At 45.1% G+C, this 20267-nt stretch overlaps 1 long non-coding RNA gene across 1 annotated transcript in view; it reads right to left on the reverse strand.

The window, feature by feature from the left end:
- Positions 1-315: 315 nt before the first annotated feature.
- Positions 316-20267, reverse strand: part of LOC146036704 (uncharacterized) — a 90543-nt gene continuing 70591 nt past the window's right edge. The window contains exon 5 of the long non-coding RNA XR_014460938.1: positions 316-876. This is a non-coding gene — a long non-coding RNA (uncharacterized LOC146036704). The remainder of the gene's footprint in view (positions 877-20267) is intronic.

Genomic DNA, 20267 nt, shown 5'->3' on the forward strand with positions numbered 1-20267 from the left:
CAGTCAGTCAGATGGAGCGCCGTGGGTAAATATACTTAGATGGGAGTTCTTTTGCAGATTTTATGTTGCCCATAGCAACCAATCAGATCCTACTTCTTATTTATTTAGCATCTTCTAGAAGATAATAGATAGTATCTGATTGGTTGCTATGGGCAACATTTCATTTTATAGAACCAAACAGATTGAGTTGCTGCGCTAATATTAAATTATACATAAAGGCACCATGGATAAATGCACTCACACAAATGGTATATCACATTTATTTTATAGAATGATATAATGATATAAAAAAAATTATATATTCTAGGTGGCCACCTAAAAAACAAAATATAACAAGGGATGCAATAACTCAATATGCATTAAAAATAAACCATAATACTTGGAATATAATTTGTGTATTAAAAATTTAAAAGTGCTCCCGGTCCAGCATCCAGAAACTATTTGTACTTTAAATACGGTTCAATTTTTTGCCACCAATGGATTGGTAGCTTTAATTTATACAGTCAATGTCACCATAGGGCAATCTCCACAAATGGATGGCAGTAATTCACCGTTTTATTCCAGGGCAATGAATGGTACTGTTTGTATGTGCGTGGTCAGCGCGGCGTCTCTCACCTGCACCTCAGGGTGCTGCTGTTGATCAGAGCTGGAGTGTCTGTCCGGTTTGCAGGCAGGTGGGGAGCAGACCTAGGATGATCTGGCTGGTCTCTGCTCGCACCCACCCTGCCCGAGCCTGATGTCAGATGCACAGTGGCTGGCGCCTCTCTCACAGACGCCACCGCTTGCCGGCTCTCTCCCCGGAGTTCTCTTAGACGCTGCTGTTTCCACTCCTGCTGCATGACGTCAGGTTGATTTGAATCAGTTTCTCCTGTTTGCCTGGATTAACGGTAAATAAAGAAAATAATGCAAATTTCTGTGCTGGATAGCGGAATGTCACTTGCTGGGAGAACCACTAACGCGTTTCGCCCTAACAGAGGGATTTTTTTTAAACATTTCATTTTAGTAAATGCACCCCATATAATCACATTGGAGGTCCTGTTCTGGCTAATTCATCTTTTACGTTGATCTTGAATTAATGGCGATTATTATCTACAATCCGTTTGGTGTCCCCAATCCAATGAACAAATTCCAATGAATAATTCAGAACAGAGCAGAACCCCTGGATTTACTGGTGATTGGCTAAATGAGCTTCAGCTGTGGGTGCCAAAACCTTGCAGGGACAGGGGTAATGACTCCAGAATTGACATGGAATTCTATCCTTATGTATCCCTCCTATTATCCCTACAGATTGTAAGCTTGCGAGCAGGGCCCTCCAACATCCATGTATGGTTGTATCTACCCAGTTTGTTTAATCATTGTTGTCTCCAATTGTAAAGCGCAATGGAATCTGCTGCGCTATATAAGAAACTGTAAATAAATCAATAAATAAATTGCCCACAGCAAGGCTGCCCCCAACGTTGCTGTGAGAGATGTGGAAAAAACCAGCATCGCTCACAGCAACTGTTTTCGGGGTGGGGGGGGGGCACAACATTTAACTAAACTTCAACTAACTGACCAGATCTTTTGCCGACAATAACTAACAAGTGATTCATATTCCTCGGCTACGGCCCCGGTATTTTTAGTGCATATTTTGCTCATCTCTCACAGAGCAACTTTGGCACTCAAAGGGTTAAGCAATGTTAAGCTCAGTCCCATCGTTAGTGATCAGTGCAATGCATATATGGGAAAGTTGGATAACCAGGGCCATAAGTCTATGACATAGTCACAAACACGTCATGTGACATCTGTGTGGGCTACATTCGCCTGCAATCATTGATGTTTTCCAGCTGTGCAATGTTTCTGGTAAACAGCCGTTTAGGAATAAATGAAGCGTGATCAGCTATTTATAAAAGAATTGCAGTGATGTCGGTCAGTTATAGCTCATCATCATCATACTGTACAGCTTTGGAAACATCCTTGTTTAGGATTGTCAGACTGTGAAGATGGCAGTTTTTTGGAAGATAGGAGGTTGCTATAGGCAACCAATCTGATTCTATTATCTTCTAGAAGGTGCTAAATAGAATAGATTGGTTGCTATGGGCAACATCACATCTTCAATAGAACTCCCATTTTAGTAAATTGTAAGTCCAGAAACGATCAGTGATCTGTGTGAGGGCCTGTGCATGTTACATTTTGGATAAGTATTAGATACCTTCGGAAGGATGTGTACATGCAGGTGTCACACCAGCAGGTAACTCAAACTAAAGCTGTGTACACATGCTTAGATTTTCCCCTGTTTTCGATTCAATTTTGCTTATAGAAGCAACATCGAATCCACATCAAATGTTTTTTTGGACACTTTCAATCTGCATTCACTTGCGCGCTCCCGTTTTCTCAAAATCGAATAGAAAATCTACTGTGCAGCCAAGGAAATCTCGAATTCGATCCAGTAAATCGAATGAGTACATTGTGCCTACATTGTGAAATCAAAATCAAATCGAATGCAAATGTACAGATCTAATGCCAAATCCAATGGGATGATCTAATGCCAGATCTAATAGAAAATAGAATCTAAAATCAAATCTAAAGCAAATCTTATGGTGTGTACACACGGTACTTTTTGCCTTCCGATGTTGACGATATAGTCAACATCGGATCGGAATCGGATGCAGATCGCAAGGGTTTTAACCCTTCAGATCCCGATCCGATTCTAATGCGCGTTCACGTATCGCAAGGCAGAAAGTCTTGTCTGCCTTGACTATATAGTGCAGATCTGCACTATATAGTCAGACTTGTATGCAAATCGGATGTGCCTTCAGATACTATCCACGATCTGATCTGATCAGATCGTGGATAGTATCTCAGAATCAGAAGAATCAGAATCATCTTTATTGGCCAGGTATACTTGCGTATGCTTGGAATTTTTTGTGGTAACAGTGCAGCATCAAGCAGGGAACACAAGGGGGGTGGGAAGAGAGGCATAAACATACATCACATACATTTCACATATATCTAGAACAGTTCGAGTTAGTATTTAGTACGTTCAATACTGTTTAGTTGGTGGACAGCTATTGGGAAGAAGCCTTTTGTAGTTCTTGTCGTCTTTGCTGGGATGGACCTAAAACGTCTGCCTGACGGAAGGGGTTCAAACAGGTTGTGGCCAGGGTGTAGCTTGTCTGAAGGCACATCTGACCGTGTGTACACACCATAAGCATGTGTACAGGGCTTAAGTTTGTTTACCTGTACTCTTTTGCTTATGGAGCATTTGTGGGAACAAAAATTGCACTTTATTATATTTAAAAAAAATGTTGAACAGATCACATCATCACTGGCCACAAAATACAAAGCATAACTGCATATTATAGAAGTGCGTTATTAATAACACCCGTCAAACCATAACGCAGCAGTCCTAAGGCGTGCTCAGGGAGGACAAAAACCTCCCGTAGAGAAGAATAGTGATCCAATTATAGAATATCAAAAGGTGAGGAAAACAGCCTTATATAGAGCGCCGTGGTCATCCACTAATGAAGGGGGTATGGATCACTAGGTCTACAGCAACATGGGTCTAGGTCAACAGGTCACTAGGTCAAAATAAGCATTAGGTCGACATGGGCAAGGTCGACATGGGGTTTATCACAGTTTTTTACCCTAATGTCGACATAGTCGACATGGACACAGGTTAAAGTGCACTGCGTCCCCTCGCATGACTCGCTGCGCTCACCATGCTTCGTGCTATGCTCGGCACACTATTTTGTTCTACCATCAAGCCCTAGTTGATGGTAGGGCATGAAATACCACATGTCGGCACATGTCGGCTCAAAAAACAGTGAAAAACCCCATGTTGACCTTTTGCCCATGTCGACCTAATGCTTGTGTCAACCTAATGACCTGTCGACCTAGACCCATGCTGACCCTAGACCCATGTCGACCTTTCAGCCTATTGACCTAATGGTGTCGACCCAATGCTTTCGACCATCTTGCTGTAGACCTAACTATCGTATCCCTAATAAACATAGTCCAGATTTAACTGAATGTTTGATCACCGCAGTCATGTGCCCTGTCTTAGAGGTTTACCAAATGTGGCCGGAGATGACGACTGCAATGTCGGTGGGGTTGGCGATTTCCATTCAGCTGTAATTTGGCCTGTTAAAGCGCGCACTTTATTATAGTTTATAATTACCATGCGCCAGCACAAAGCTTGTCATTATGCTGTTTGTTTGAAAGGATAAAGAAAGAAAAAAACATTTTACAGTATGTTATATTCTGTTTAGGCTTTTCAGGCAATTAAGTTTTACTTTCATGCAAAACATTTACAGTAATTTTGTTTTTAGTTGTGTAACATGAGTAAACAAATTAGCTCCCATTGCAGTGCAGGAAATATAAGTGGCCGCGGCTCGGCCAGTACGTTATACGATGAAATAAGTGAAAGACTGGAGAAGGCAGCTTGTCTGCCTGAGGCAGCATAAACTCACCGGGCTATGGCAGGAATCCTTAGCTTGCACACTGGAGCTGGGCTTGGGGGTTCGGCTTGCTTGATTGACAGGTGGCTGATTTGCATGTTGATCCTGGATAGGCAGTTTTGAAGTTAGAGGTGTGGATTGATGGGGTGATTATCCTGCTTCCAGAAAATGCTGCCTCTTGCTTCAGGAATCGTTGCCCTCCCTCCCGCCCCAATTGTGAGTTGGAATTTATTTTAAGATTCAATTGCGAGTTTTCTCTTTAGTTGCTGTCGGCTTATTGTTAAGGCGAAAGAACGGTAGTTTAAATTAGAGCGGTATTTACATTTAGCTGGTGGTTGATGTCGAGATGTGGGCATCACCGATCCAGGTGGGCCCACATCTGGACCTTGACAATCGTTTACTTCGGATAGGCTAAATTGTTGCGGACATTTTGTATGTTAGGGCAAGTGGCCCAATTTTTTCTGGCTCGGGCAGAGTGGTGAGCTCTGCCTTAGTGATATATGCGAGGTCAGGGGCAGAGGCAGAAGGTCAACCCCTGACCTTAAGGGCAGGTAGCCCTTTGGGAAAAGTCCGCATATAAAGTTTGCTGTTGTCATGGACGCTGGCAGGTGGCCGATCCTGGGCAGGAAAGGGCAGGAGGCCCTTGGATCCGGAGTTTATTATTTTCATTACTTTTTTATTTTACTAGCTATGTGATTTATTGCATACCGTTCTTTGCCCGCCACCTTAGTTAGAGCAGGGACGTAAATTTCAGTTAGATTCAAATAGGCCGCCCCTGCTCAAAATAAATAAGCCGTCCCCTTTAAGCCCAATTCAGTTGTACGCGTCTTTATTTCTTAGATAAGTAGTGTGAGTGTGGATGAATGCCTATGTCTGTGTGGAGTTTATGTGTTTAACAGTTTGGGATTAAATACACACTTTGTGCATTTAAAGATACAAGTTTAGAAACTATTTTAGGTTTGGCTGTCAGCATATAAATATGTAACATTGGGCCTCATTCAGACCGGCTTGCTAGGCAGCATACTTTCTCTGCCTAGTGAGCAGGCAAACGCTGCCCCACGGAAAGCATGCCCCCCACAGCTGAATCCCCATACTAGCATGTGAGGGGATATGTCGCTCACACATCCACTTGCATGCGGACGCACGGAGGAGAAAACATTCGATGACTGATCACCATTGTATGCTTTCTTCAGCCTATACTTACTTTTCAGGTGCCAGCTATCCGCTGAATTGGGGGAGGGCGCTTATGGCATGCGATGTCAGCCGCCCACCCTGAGGATGCATGGGCACGCCTGTGTTCACACGGGTATGGCCAGCGTTTCCATGGGCGCACCCACCGTTTTTTGTGTCCGCCCCCTTTCCGCCCACCATTGAGCAAACGCCCCAGCAAGTGTAAAACTTGATGAAGGTGTTCGCTCAGGCGGTTTGCACGTCCACATATTCGCGCATGCGCAAACTCACACCATCGGCCAGAGGAACAAATTCAGACATGAGCGATCAAGTCTGAATTGCCCCTATTGTTACCAAAAATATATTTATTAGCTCCATTATTAAATGAATATATATATATAAACATACACAATATGTAATATATGTTATACTCTATGTAAGTCTCTGATAATAACTCGGACAGTCTGATGTGTGAGAATGATCTAGTCTAGGGACTGTCCCATGTAGTTTATATACTGTATATAATATTTACTACAGTTCATCAAATTACAGCTCAGTTGCAGTGATTCAGAACAATGGTCAGCTCCAGTTTAATACTGGGCATAAGCTGCAGAGGTACTGTATGATCAGGACCATGGATAGTTCTCACTACAAGCTCAAAACAATCCATTTGCAGATGTACAGTATTACCATAGACAGCTCCCAGTATAACTGAACTGGAATGGCAACATTGGCTGAAATGTAATAGGATGAGAGATTCAGAAAGTGAGAGATTTGGTAAGAAATCTCTAGGTTTTTTTAAAGCGGCAATCATTTACACTGCAAAATCACACTGGTTTTGCAGTGTAAATGATTGCCGCTTTAAAAAAACTGGAGATTTCTCACCAAATCTCTCATTTTCTGAAACTCTCATCCCATTAAATCTCACCCTAAATGTCTTGATGTTGACATACTGAGTGTCGACCTAGATATTGTCTGTCAGCCTTGCGAAAATCATCTGTCCGCCTTCTGAGTCTCTTGTTTACTTTGCTGACCAAGCTCTTCTAATGTAAGACATATGTTTGTAAAGACAGGCTTCAGTTCTCTTCTAAAGCAATCTTGACAGCATCTCTCACCCAGACAAGCGGACAGCCTGTACTTTGATTCTTTTAAAAGTTAAATGCCATACAGTAATGGTTCCTTACATACATAGAAATAAATATAGGATGTGTCTTATCATCACTGGACATTCCCCACACTGAAAATGTCATCATCAAAGGTACAGGTAAATGTACAGTGGACAAGTACCGAGCTTGTCAGATATATAGATGGAGTCATGCTAATCCATTGTGCCAGCAAGCCTAGGCGAGGGTTTTGTTATGCCACAATTGTAGAGCACTCAGACGCACTGAGGCATGCCATACAATATGCATGCAATACACATCTCCAACGCTGGGTGGATAATGCTCCACTAATACAGAGGCAGACTCATAGGCGTGCGCACATTGAGTGTTAAGGGTGCACAGGCACCCCCTAATGCTGTGCCCCCACCCCACACTTATTGCTGCTAGTAATACCAGCAATACCTTTTACCAAAGACTTTTGCTTTTTAGACCTGTATTCCATTAAAATAAGCGCCCATCAATCAATTATGTGTGTTTTGCATTATTAATTGTATTACACCATTGTCATATCACTACATATCTGTGTCATCCAGATATGATTTTGACTTTATTTGCATGTATTGTTACACAGAGTAATTAGAAGATTAAAACTGAAATAGGCCGGATATAATGGTGTGGCTAAGAGACGTTTTATATTGTAGTGAGTGCACGCCTGATTGGCGGTGTTAGACAGACCCAATGGCGGTGTTAGACATGCCCAATAGGTGGTGCTAGGCACACCGCTTTGACAGTGCACCCCCTAATAAAATGTGCTGCGCACGCCTATGGGCAGACTGATATACAGTACAGACAAGAAAAAACAATATGGGGTAGCTTCCCAGCGCAGGTCTATTCCTCTAGATGATTTCCTCCCGTTTATTCTGGGGTTTTTTGGGGTGTGTTGCTAATAGGACCACACTGACCTTGGTGTTGGTCCCTATATGCAAAACAAGGTTTCTTTTAAACGCTCCTCAGACCAAATCCTTCTGTCTTAAGTGGAGAGGGAGGGGGTAGTGAACCAATATAACTGACCTGATGACTGTTCCCTATATGCACATCATGGTATCTTTTACGGCTCCAAATTTCTGTTATTCACACTCAATATGTTTGGAAAATCGTACTGACCTGGCACCAGATCCCTTTGTTCATATCAGGGTTTCTTTGATGCGTCCCAGCACTTGACTAGATTTACGACACCAAACACCAAGATCTCCAAGTATTGAATCGTTTATTAAAAATGGTATACAATTCCAACTCCAAAAGCAATAAAAAAAAGGCGCATTGAGGCATGCATGGAATACAATACAAAGGCATACAATATGCATGCAATACACATCTCCAACGCTGGGAGGATAATGCTCCACTAATACAGAGGCAGACTGATATACAGTACAGTACGGATGGAGCCATGCCATTTGCCGTGAATGGAACACACTTGCATTTGAGACACATGCACGTCTAATTTTCAGTGAACGGTGCTGCTGCTCAATCTGTACAGTACAGTACAGTACAATACAATACAAGCTCTGGGCGGTGTAATGTACAGTGCCCAGGTGGAGCATCTGGGTCCCTTAGGCAAATGATTCCATAAACATAGCGTCCTGCAGTTCCCGTAGCCTATGCAACATACTGTAAGCATAACCGATCCCTCTTTACATAGACTCAAGAGCACCAGTTACTATCACCAGGTGTCATAGGCCAGTGGATAAGTGTGCCACTCTCCATGCTTGGAGACCTGGGCTTGATTCTTAAAGTTAGAATTTTTTTTTTATTGAAACATTGACGAAACGTATATTTAATATAACTATGCACACACAAAAAAAACTGTTTCCATAAATAACTTTCCATGCGTCTCAATACACCCGATCCCCAGCATACTGTAGTGCTGAACTCTTTAATGTACTGTGCAGTACTTTATAATGTTTTCTCTATAATGACTTTCTTCAGCCAGACCGACAGAATGCTGTACAGCCCATTTTTCTTTTACATTCACGCCGACCTCTTTCTCTGTGAAAAGATCAGTCTCCCAGGGAAGAATGAAGGGGAAGAGGTGGGCATTTAGGGCCAGATTCTCTAAGCTTCAAAAGTGATAAAATGGAGAGTGGTAAACAGCCAGCCAATCAGCTCCTACCTGCTGTGTCACATACTGTGTTTGAAAAAATGTCAGGCAGGTGCTGTTTGGCTGGCGGTTTATCACTCTCCATTTTAACACTTTTGAAGCTTAGAGAATCTGGCCCATAATGAGCTAGAGTTAACCAGCTGTATTTCACAGGTGCTGTCTTCAATTGGGCTTACTGGACACTACTGTATCCAAGCCCCCTAGCAGTACAGCACACTGTGACTGTCATTTTACTGCGCTGTATACTGTGGAAACAAATCGAGAATGAGACACGAGAATACGTATGAGGCGCTTCCATTCTCATTCTCAGCGAGTGACACTGTGGCTCCCTCTGTACAGTACAATACAATACAAGGTACCATGAAGCCCTGGCTGACAGCCAGTAGCCATTTTGTTAACGCCTTTGGTGCTCGTGTCTGGCCTGCTCATACTGATTGACATTCATACTGTAGCGTAAATCTGTGTTTATACAGTGAGTGTAGCGTAATAAGACGCACGTACAGCAGTGTGCTTACACAAGTGTACCCTACAGTATTGATCCGCGGTTATCATTGCTGCTTTTGCACTGCAGCGACCCGTCTCGGCATGTTGTTTGCCAAGAATGGGATGCACGTCCGTACCACTTACACGCGCGTCCCATTCTCGGCAAATGTACTGTATACTCTCCCACTTATCCCCATAGCCCGGTATAAATAGTGTAATGAGACACACGTCTATGCAATAGTATTTTCACTATGTCTATCTAACATTAGTGCACAGTTCTTGTGCTACAGTACATTTCAACGGGCACTTCACGCACGCACAATGGCCCTTATTCAGATCTGATCGCAGTACAAATTTGTTATCAAAATGGGCAAAACCATGTGCACTGCAGGTGGGGCAGATGTAACATGTGCAGAGAGAGTTACATTTGGGTGGGGTGTGTTGAAACTGAAATCTATATTGCAGTGTAAAATTAATGCAGCCAGTATTTACCCTGCACAGAAACAAAATAACTCACAGAAATCTAACTCTCTCTATACATGTTACATCTGCCCCACCTGCAGTGCACATGGTTTTGCCCATTTTGAGAACAAATCTGTACTGCGATCGGATCTGAATAAGGGCCAATGTGAATTCTTTTGCAATAGATTTGCATTAGACATCTAACACATGTGCCGTGGTGATTTTAAAAAGCAACAATTGGTGGATGATCATCAATGTTTTTCCAAAGACACACATGGGATCTCCTGATTTCCTAATATGTGACTTGAAAATCGAACACTAATTGAACCAAGAAAAATATTGAACTTTAAATCCCCCAAATAATAGACTAATAATAGACTAATCATAGACAGGTGATGGGAGCTTCTACAAAACATTATTTGACCTTAATCTTCAGTGTGATGCCTAACAAAGAGATGACAATGTGGCAATGTTGTTGCAATTATGTGCATGCAAGAGAGTAATAGTGATGCTACTTGCAGGGCTTACCCTTACGCAGAGTGATTGACATTCAGGCATTATTTGTCATCATTGGTGTCGAAGTGGTGGCAACCCCCCCCCCCCCCCCCCCCCCTCAAGAGTTACCCTTGTTCTGTGGCTGGATGACTTCTAACCTGCATTTCACCTAGATTTAATCAGCAACAGAATCTTGGCTGAGGCCACGCCCCCATCTCATGTGGCTTAGCCACACAAAGGACCCGAACCTCCCAGCTTAAAATAGGGTACTATAAATCCAGAACATTTCTGATACCGTGCATCTCATTCACAACTGCACCTCTGTGAGTACACAGGGGCTGCTTGTGGTTGGTTTGCAACAGGGCCGGATTAGGGTCTGTGGGGGCCCTAAATCAGGGAGAGAGGTATAGATGAGATAAGCCTGCCACAAACTACAAATTATTTAAAGTGCAGGGTGTTACATGGCAGCATGGTCCGTGCAGCGCTGGGGAGGCAGCGCGGTCCCTGCAGTGAATGGGAACTAGCTCAGCCGCAGGGACCTGTGGCTGATGGGCAGTGGCTGTCCAGCCACTGCAGAGACCCCCTGCCTACCCTGCGCTGCCCGGACCCCGCTGTCTGCCACCCACCGCTGGGAGTGTGGGGGTTCCTGATGTGTAGGGACCCCTGTCGCCCCGTGGTGGATCCACCACTGGTTTGCAAAGGCAAACTCCTTTTTTAATGGACAGAACCATGTGACCTGCAGGAGGGGCAGATGTAACATGTGCAAAGAGAGTTACATTTGGGTGAGTCATTTTGTTTCTGTGCAGGGTAAATACTGGCTGCATTATTTTTACACTGCACTATGTAGATCTCACTTTGAAGTAAAACCCCCACCCAATTCTAATTCTCATGCACAAGTTACATCAGCCCCACCTGCAGTTCACAAGGGTTTGTCCATTTGAGAAGGAATTTGCCTTTGCGAGTGAACCAGAATAAGGGCCTTTGTGCATTTAAAGATAAAAGTTTAGAAATTATTTTAGGTTTGGCTGTCAGCATATAACACACCCCACCCGCATGTAACTCTCTCTGCACATGTAACATCTGCCCCCCCAGCGGTGCGGCATGGTGTTGTCCATTAAAGAAGGAGTTTGCTTTTGCAAACCAACCAGAATCACCTCCACAGTGTGATGCATGCTCTGCAAGTATTTTGCGTATGCGAATTAGCAAAGAATTGTTTGACTCTGTGAGTTTCGGCATCACATGCGAGTCAGAACCAAGCCCTACTGTATGTTGCATATTTAATAATGAAGCGCAGAGGGACAGTAAAAAAAATACCAACCAATCAGACTTTTGCATTTTTTGTTTACATGTGCTTTATGGATGAAAGGTGATTGGTTGGTTAAGGTGGCTGCACATACAGTATGCACTTACATACACACTGGGCAATTTTGATCTGAAAGCAGCTCACTTTAACCGTTTGAGTTGCTTTCAGCTCAAAAGCCACCCCAGCGATGAGCACTGCTCCTGCATCATCGCCATCCGCCGCTGCTCATCTGCTGATATTACCAGCAAATGAGATGCTGGATGGGCAGCTTTGGTATGGAGAGAGAGCCGTCCAACCTGGGGAGAAATAACTTGAACGGGTGAAAATCACTCAGTGTGTATGCACTGAGCATTTTTCAGCCCCACAATTTTCCCCCTCATCGCTGTGCAGAAACGCTGGGCAAAAGCACCTAGTGTGTATTCACCTCTGCTGTATTAAATGAAACCTATGGGTGTATTACAAAGGATGCTGTCTGTGAATGTTATTTTTGCTGTCTGTTATTCCTGATCATGCAGGAGGTCAGAATAATGAGCAAGAAGATTTATGCTGACAGATAAATGTTTCCGGGCTTTGAGTAAGTGCTTTGTGATGATTGAACGCGTCATTAGAGAAAATTTGAGAGTAATTATTTTTATTAGGTGACATTTCTGCATGCATAACCAAGTTAATTCTATGATTAAGAATCTGAAACTGTCCTGTTGAACTTGCAGTTAATACAATCGTGTTCATCAGTTATATCACACACAGAACGCCACTGATTAATAGCAATGAAGAAGGTAATTAGAAAATGCATTACTTCTATATGTATACAAACCATCTGTATTGTTTTAGTGAACACAGACACACCAGATCAGGTGCCAATTTATACTAATTGAAAATACTGAAGCAGTGACCTAATGACTATGACATACTGTACATAATGGGTTACGGGAGAGTAGCCGTTCCCTGTGCTACCACCGTGGAGGGATAGCTACACTCCTGTAACTCATTATATTATACCAGTAAGCCCGCTCAAAGCAAATGTTTCGAAAGCTAGATGTAGTTTCACTTGTTGCCAACATATGGCAGTGTTTCGGTGACACACGGACACTATGGGGGTTATTCTGATTCACTCGGAAAGTCACAATCACTCTCTAATGGACAAAACCATATGCACTGCAGGTGGGGCTGATGTAACATGTGCAGAAAGAGTTAGATTGGGTGCCGGACGGCTCCCTGACAGTCGGGATTCCGACAGTCAGTACTCCGATGTCAGAATCCCGACTGCTCCCTCGTGGGGGTCCACGACCCCCATAGAGGGAGAATAAAATAGGTGGCGAGCGCAGCTCGCCACCATGCCCACAGCGTGGCGAGCACAGCGTGGCGAGCACAGCGTGGCGAGCACAGCGAGCCCGCAAGGGGCTTCATTGCGCTCCCCCCGCTATGCAGTCGGGATTCTGACATCGGAGAAATGACGACAGTCGGTGTGTCATACCACACCCGTTAGATTTGGGTGGAGGGCGTTCTTCAAACTGATATCTATATTGCAGTGTAAAAATAAAGCAGCCAGTTTTTACCCTGCACAGAAACAATAAAACACCTAAATCTAACTCCACATGTTACATCTGCCCCACCTGCAGTGCATATAGTTTTGTCAATTAGAGAGTGATTGTGCCTGTCCGAGTGAATCATAATAACCCCCTATATATAGATGATATATAGATGATATCCGGTGATGTTAGCTGCCCGCCCCCGGCACGGGCGTCATCAGGACATTAGCAAGAGAACGCCCAGCCTGAGTCAAAATAGACTCAACAGAAATAGTGAAAACATGCGATCCCTCTGCAATCTGACAGACAAGAAGGTGGAATTTGTGGGTGGAGACTTGCCGGTTTCTGGGAGTGTCAGGAACAATACAAGCATGCCCAGGCATTTTAAGGGAGGCTCTGTGATATCAGTGCCAGCCTCGGCCAGCCTGTTTCTGTCACAGTTGCGGAAGGGTCAGACTTTCTCGCAATTTGTACAGACTGGAAAACTCATTTGGTGAACGAATTGCCTATGGATTTGCAGTTAATAGTGAATAGAGCCATCCATTCTCGGTTCTCGCATAGATTTACATGTGGCGGGTTTTCTTCCTGTCTGGGCGGCAGCTATGTACTCGCAGTAATCTGCAAATTTGCAGATGAGCGATCAGATCTGAATTAGGCCCTAAGTGCACACCTGCCTACATCCCATATAGGAACTAATTGATATACTGTAATGACAGTGACATATTTAAAAGATTAACGGGATCAGTCACAAAAATATGTTCTAATGTGTGCCATACTGTATGTGCGGCGCTGCCCAACACTTGTGGCGCCTTATAAATAAAATGTAAGAATATTAATAACATAATAAAAGTGAGTTAATGACAGTGACACAAATTATGGATTAAAGGGACATTACTATGTAGCAGCAATGATCTAATGACAGTGAAATGCTTATTACTTTGTAGATCAGTAGAAGTAGATTTAGCAGACGCATATACAGATAGAGCCAGGTTTATTCATCCTGCTGGCGCTCCAGAGCTTTCCGTCTCGGCATGCCGCTCACTGAGAATGGGACGCGTGTGTATGTCAGACGTTTGCGTGTCCCCATTTTAGCTGTTATGAGACGGATTAGCAAAGGTTAGGGCCCATATACACATTGGGTGATTTTGAGCTGAAAGTAGCTCACTTGTACAGTTAAAGTACCTTCCGGTCAAAAGCCACCCAGTGTGTATGGCCCGGCAATGAGCATAATTTTCTGCATCATTGCTGTGCATAAACGCTGGGCAAAAACACTCAGTGAGTTCGGACCTTTAGGGCGACAGGTCTGCGGCAGTGGATTGAAGAGGATAGTGAAAACACAAGGCATGGGTTGGTGTTGACCGGACAAGGCATAGTGAATGGAGTGTGGTGGGAGAAAAGCCAAGGGCATGGAGGAAGACCAAGGCGGATGAGAGAGAATAGGAGAAAGCAGGGTTGTATCATAAAAATACTAGTGTGATTCATTAAATAGATTTTACCTGTATAAAAGCTGTAGCTATGAGTAGTACAACAACTGTTTCTAACTACTGTAGGCTAAGTGATACAGTATGTAAAGTGTTAAACCTGAACGCGGTGAGAAAAAAAATATATTGTTCTGCATTGCACTAAATAGTAGATTCTCAATTCAGCCCTAGAGGCAGGAGTAGATTTAGCGCTATGCTCACCTTGCCTGTGCTGAGAGGCAGCTGAGGCCGAGAAACTGCTCTTTCTCTGAAAACACATATGTCAGACTTGTTTTTCTTCCTGAAGGAGTGAAAAAATACATTTGGTCTAAACTGAGGGAGCGGCACTTAAGAAGCTGAACAGATGCTAAGCTAACTGTGGTATAAACCCTGTGGAACAGGGCCCAGGAACTGGGGGTGTGGCTACAAAATGTAAAAAGATTGTATGCGCTCAGCACGGGGCCGGCTCCGTGGGGGAACTGGGATGAGCTTGATCATCCCCACATGTAACACTTCTCTGCCCACTACCACTATATACAGATGGAGCCCCTGCCATCCTTGGCCGGGGCTCGCCAGACCCTCCCCGCTGGTGAGCACCGGCGGCAGGGGCTTCACTGAACTGGGACACGCATGCGTCTCAAACGCACGTGCGTCCCAGTCTCTCGGCGGGGACGCTGCGTGTCCCTGCCCGTCTCTGCTTCAGGGAGACGGGCAGGGTTAGGGGAGCGCTCGGGGAGGCAAGGACGACGGCGGGGGAGGCGGTGGGGACCGGAGGAAGGCTCAGTTTCCCAGGGGGCGCGCGAGCGTCTCGTGCACGCGTGCCCCCTGGCGCGGCTGGCGTGATGCAAAGATGAAGCCAGCCCCATCTGTAGCAGCTCAGCCACCAGCAGCATTACATCAGGCAGTGAAAGAGGCAGTGTCGGCAGGACTGCAGCCCCCCAGGTAAAATCTATCAGTCCGTCAGACTGCACTGGCTTCACTGTGACTGGCAGTGAATTACTATTGGAATGCAGTCTCATTGGAAGGTATTCCCTCCCTCTGGGGCTGCCTCCTTGGCTTTTATAGGCTGCAGCTGAAGCAGCCCATAGAACCTGGGGTATGTGCATGAGCCAGGCGCCGGGACTGTGGCAGGCAGTAGCGGGTGCTGGTGGTGGGCGCCTGGAGCGGGAGCCCCCCTCCTACAATGAGGTAGGATGCGGTGATGTCAGCTGTCACAGGGCGATTACCATGGGAATGCCCATGAAAAGCTGGGCGTTCTCATAGGCGAGTACCCCTGCCCGCCGACCCAGGCCCCCCTCTCAAGGTTGGGTGTACATGCACAGAAATTCATCTGCGCATATGCACGAAACATGGCCCACGTGTGAACGCATATGCAGTAACGAATGGACCTGAATTAGGCCCTAAGTTATGAGAGCCAAAAACATCCTGAAATAATATCACTAAACATATTAAAGACCTGTCCATTTATAGACCCTTTTTTGACAAAACAAATACGCCGAAATGTCTGCGGAGCTGATTTGCAGGGACAGAGCTTACGTGCCAATTCTGTCCATTCATGCAATAATTGATACATTCTTTTGATATATCGCATTACAGCAGTGGCGTAAGTTTGTCCCAGTTGCCCAGAGGCAAGATAAATATTGGTGCCCCAGCCCCACACACACACACACACACACACAGAGCACATTATGTTTAAAATAAAGATATTGTAACATCTATGGTCCTCTTAAGAGGGGGAATCAGCCACAGAAGTGATATCAATGGCTTAGCCCCCCCGAAGCAGCCCCGAACTTCCCCGAGCAGCAGCAAACAGCCGAAACTGGCAGCAGGGTAGCAGTGGCTGCTGCAGAAGATCATCAGCTGCAACTTCAGGCAGGACAAACCTGCTCTGGTAGGGTTTCCTGCCCTTGGAAAACCCATCACTTAAGGGGTTGAAATAGATCCTGTAAAATGGCAGTTAGGATCCACTCTCCAAGCTCTGATAAAACTAGCAGTCAGTTTCTCATTTTATGGAAGCCGTTTTTTTAATTAGCTGTAAGCGCTTCCTGGCGTAAACTGAGGAAATGCAAGGTGGCATGATAGCGCATCAAATGGTTTTTTTTTAATCTTAATGCACTGAAGACAATAGCAACGTGAATGAAAATGGGAACATGTCCTGCTTCTCGTTTGTCGGGATTTTAGTGATGGAGTAGCAGCAGCCATGGAGCTATCTGATACTGCATTATTGTTTTCTCATAGCCCGTAATAAATTACACTTTCCTCCTGAGTATAATCAGGTTTTTTTTTGTTGCTTCTCTTATTCAGCTGGTGGGGTAGGCAATTATTTTTTGCAGGTATGGCAGCTACATCTCGTCGTGTGACTGCTTCCTCTTCATCACCACCGCTTGATAAAATTTCGCAAGCAGTTTCTGAAAATCCATTGTCTAATGTGATGATCATTTCGCGAGGCAATGCCGCAGGAATCTCTAAACATGGATTGTTCACAACTGACAAATGTCTGCCTCTCATTATACATTTTTGTAATATTGTATAAAAAATAAGTTTATTGAAGATAAATAAGTAACACAAGAACCATTACTTCTTGTATAATGTACTTTGTGATGTGGGTTTGCCAGAGAACATCTGATATGTTTTCCCCATGCCAGTGTTATGCTAGGTACACTACACACAATAGTTATAACCATATTGATGATTCCCATGGGTCGGAACAACAAAATGTTCAGATCGTTATGGGGGAGGTTCCGAACTCAACGTGCGAAGGGGGGTGGGCGTACCACCATTCGCACGGCGGGTTCTGGTTGACTCGCAAGGGTACAAATTCACGCCCGAGCGAGTCAACCAGAATAAGGCCAAGGAATATCTGTGTTCCATGTAGTTATATTTGTGGGTATGTATAAGCCTACATATTGTTGATCTTTAGGTTAAGGCATGGGTGGCCAAACCAGTCCACGAGATCTATCAACGGTCCATGTTTTCCAAATAACCTAGCTGGTGCACAGCTGTAGTCATTACTTATACCCCTTTCACATCAGAAAATGCAGGGACTTGCCCGGGAATATGGTCCCTGGATCATCGGCCTAGTCTGTCAGGAGCCAGGTTTAATGGTTCAGTCTGTTTTGTTTCTGTTTGGCATTTTGACTCACTGGTGGCCTCCAGTGGTAGGTATGTTGCCATTACAGCCCTGTGTTCTTTGAGCTGCTATTCACAGGCTGTGAGGTATTAGCTCGTTAATCAGGAGCAGCTTGGAGATCCACCAGGTGTTTCAATCACCTGAGGCCTTTATAAGCCATGCTCTCCTGGGGATCTGTGCCAGTGATAGCTTTCTGTTTAAGTTCCTGCTGCCTGTGCAGGGAACTTCTGTTTGCTCCCAGCCACGCTTCCTGGTCCCTTGTTCCGGTCTCCTGTTTGGATCCCAGAAAATATCCTCTGCAGCTCAGCTTCTTGCTTCCCAAGCATTCAGCGCCCATACCCGGTCCCAGGATCTCTTCTGTTCCTGTCCCTGGAGTTCTCTCTATTTGTCCAAGCTCCCTAGCCGTTCTGTCTGAAGGATTCTCATCTTGTCCCAGGCTGTCCCTGTGCCTGTTCCCATTACCCTCCTTGCCTGTGGGTCACGTAAGTGCTCCTTTGGAGCCTGGTTATTATTATTTGCTGTCACACCTCAGGCCCGCCGTGGCTGCGCCCCTCCGTGAGTCCATTATCTGGTTATTACATAAGTAACTGTCTTTTCCTCTGCTTTATTTTTGTCTGTCGCCCTAGCTTCTGTCAGGCAGGGGTTGTTCCCTTTTCCCACTGCACCTGGTTTTGGGGAATCATAGTCTCTCAGTGTCTCCATTCAGAGATTCCCTATTTCCCTCATTGTGTCTGCGACTGGGTCGCTCCTCCCCGCTCTTGGCCAGGTGCCGGCAGTCAGGGGTTCTCCCCCAGTTAGGCCCGGTAGTTAGACGGTCCTTTTGAGATACTCCCTGGCGATCGCTTACCCCTTGTCATCTCATAACACCTGGCTGCATCGGGGTTAGAGCCGGCTTAACTGGCTTTTTCGAACGCGGCGGCTACAGGCGAAGCCTAGCACTCTGCAGGGGTATTCCATCTGCCCGGGGGACTCAACAGAGTCAGTGTAGGTTTCGCTGTGGCCGTCCTAACCGGCGGTCCCAGCTACGGGCTCACGCCTGATCTCCAGTTCCCTGCCTCCTGCAGCACCACACCAACATCCTTACGTCCCTGTCTCCGGACTCCAACGGTGGGTAACACCCAAATCCATAACATAGTCCTTGCATTTTCTGGTGTGAGGGGGGCAGCTGGCAGTGGCAGCTGAGCACTTGTAGCGCTATGAAAGCATTTTGAAAAGACTGGCCGGATGCTGATTGGCTGAGAGCGTCCAGCCAGTCTTTTCAAATCCAGAAGCTCCACCCCACTGCCCGACAAATAGCGCTACTAGCGCACAGCAGCTTCTGCTGGATCCCTGCAGTCTGGACCCCTGGGTCCCTCCGCCTGGATCCCTGGACCTCGCTGCCCTGACCCCGCTGCCCGGATCCCTGGACTCAGGACCCCACCGCCTGAAACCCGCTGCCCAGATGGAAGCAAGCCGGGTAAGTACCTTTCACACCGGCCTGTTTCCCGGGCCAGTCCCGGGAACCTTGCACACCAGTGCTAGTTGTGGGTTGTTCCTGGGGCCAATCCGGGAATTCAGGCTGGTGTGAAAGGGGTATAACTGTCACATTTTCAAACCTGCTGCATTCATTCCTACTATAGATCCACCGTTGGCCTGAAACACATGAACTGTTGTTAGATCTTGAGGACAGGTTTGGCCACCCCTGGGTTAAGCTGCTGCAGTTACAATTACAATTGTACATTATAATGAAAATACAACTGACTCCTCATTCATTGTAGTTAGTCCTTACCACCAGTCTCACCACCTGACCAAAATAATCTGCCCCAGTGTGTTGAATGTAGACTAATGAAATGACTGTTAGCGGATAGCGCTATGGGTGTAGAAGCTCTTTAGAGAATGTAAAGTAGCTGATGTTACAGTAGTTACTAGTTTTCATGTTCTAGAGCACAGTGTGCGCATTTCTCATATTATCAGAAGAATCACTGATACAGTCTTTCTTCTTGTGGCGAATTCTCCAAATGATTTTCCCAGCCAACCTATTTCAGTCTAGTTTGTAAAAAAGGTTAAATGAGGACTGACAAGCTCCAGGGAGGGATTAGTTTCAGATTGCTAATTAAAGCTGTGTTTGCATGTGGAGTTGGAGTTTTATAGGAGGTGTTAAATCCTAAATGTACATCATTACTGCCCCACTTGCTTAACTACACTCTTAACAACTCCTGAAACTGCCATTGGGTTCAACAGAGTAAGGGGAACAATACGTCTTGGTTCTAAGGGATCCCTCAGGCTGCATAATGATTTATCACTGAGCGTGAAATGGTAAGATATTCCTTAAATGTAGATAATGAGACAATGAAGGCAAAATAAAAGGCAAACAATGGGGAGCTGGAACCAATCGGGACACAAGCTTGCTTTTGATGATTTTAGTACAGGGGATGATCTGCCCCAGTGTTTATTTTGTAATACAGTACCCGCTCTACCTAGGAGTATCTTATTTGGTTAATAGCTGCTGCCTCTCTGTGATACATATATATTACACACATGCTACAGTATGTGTAC

The sequence above is a fragment of the Crinia signifera genome, chromosome 9 (assembly GCF_055691185.1).
Source record: "Crinia signifera chromosome 9, ASM5569118v1, whole genome shotgun sequence".
Taxonomy (NCBI): domain Eukaryota; kingdom Metazoa; phylum Chordata; class Amphibia; order Anura; family Myobatrachidae; genus Crinia; species Crinia signifera.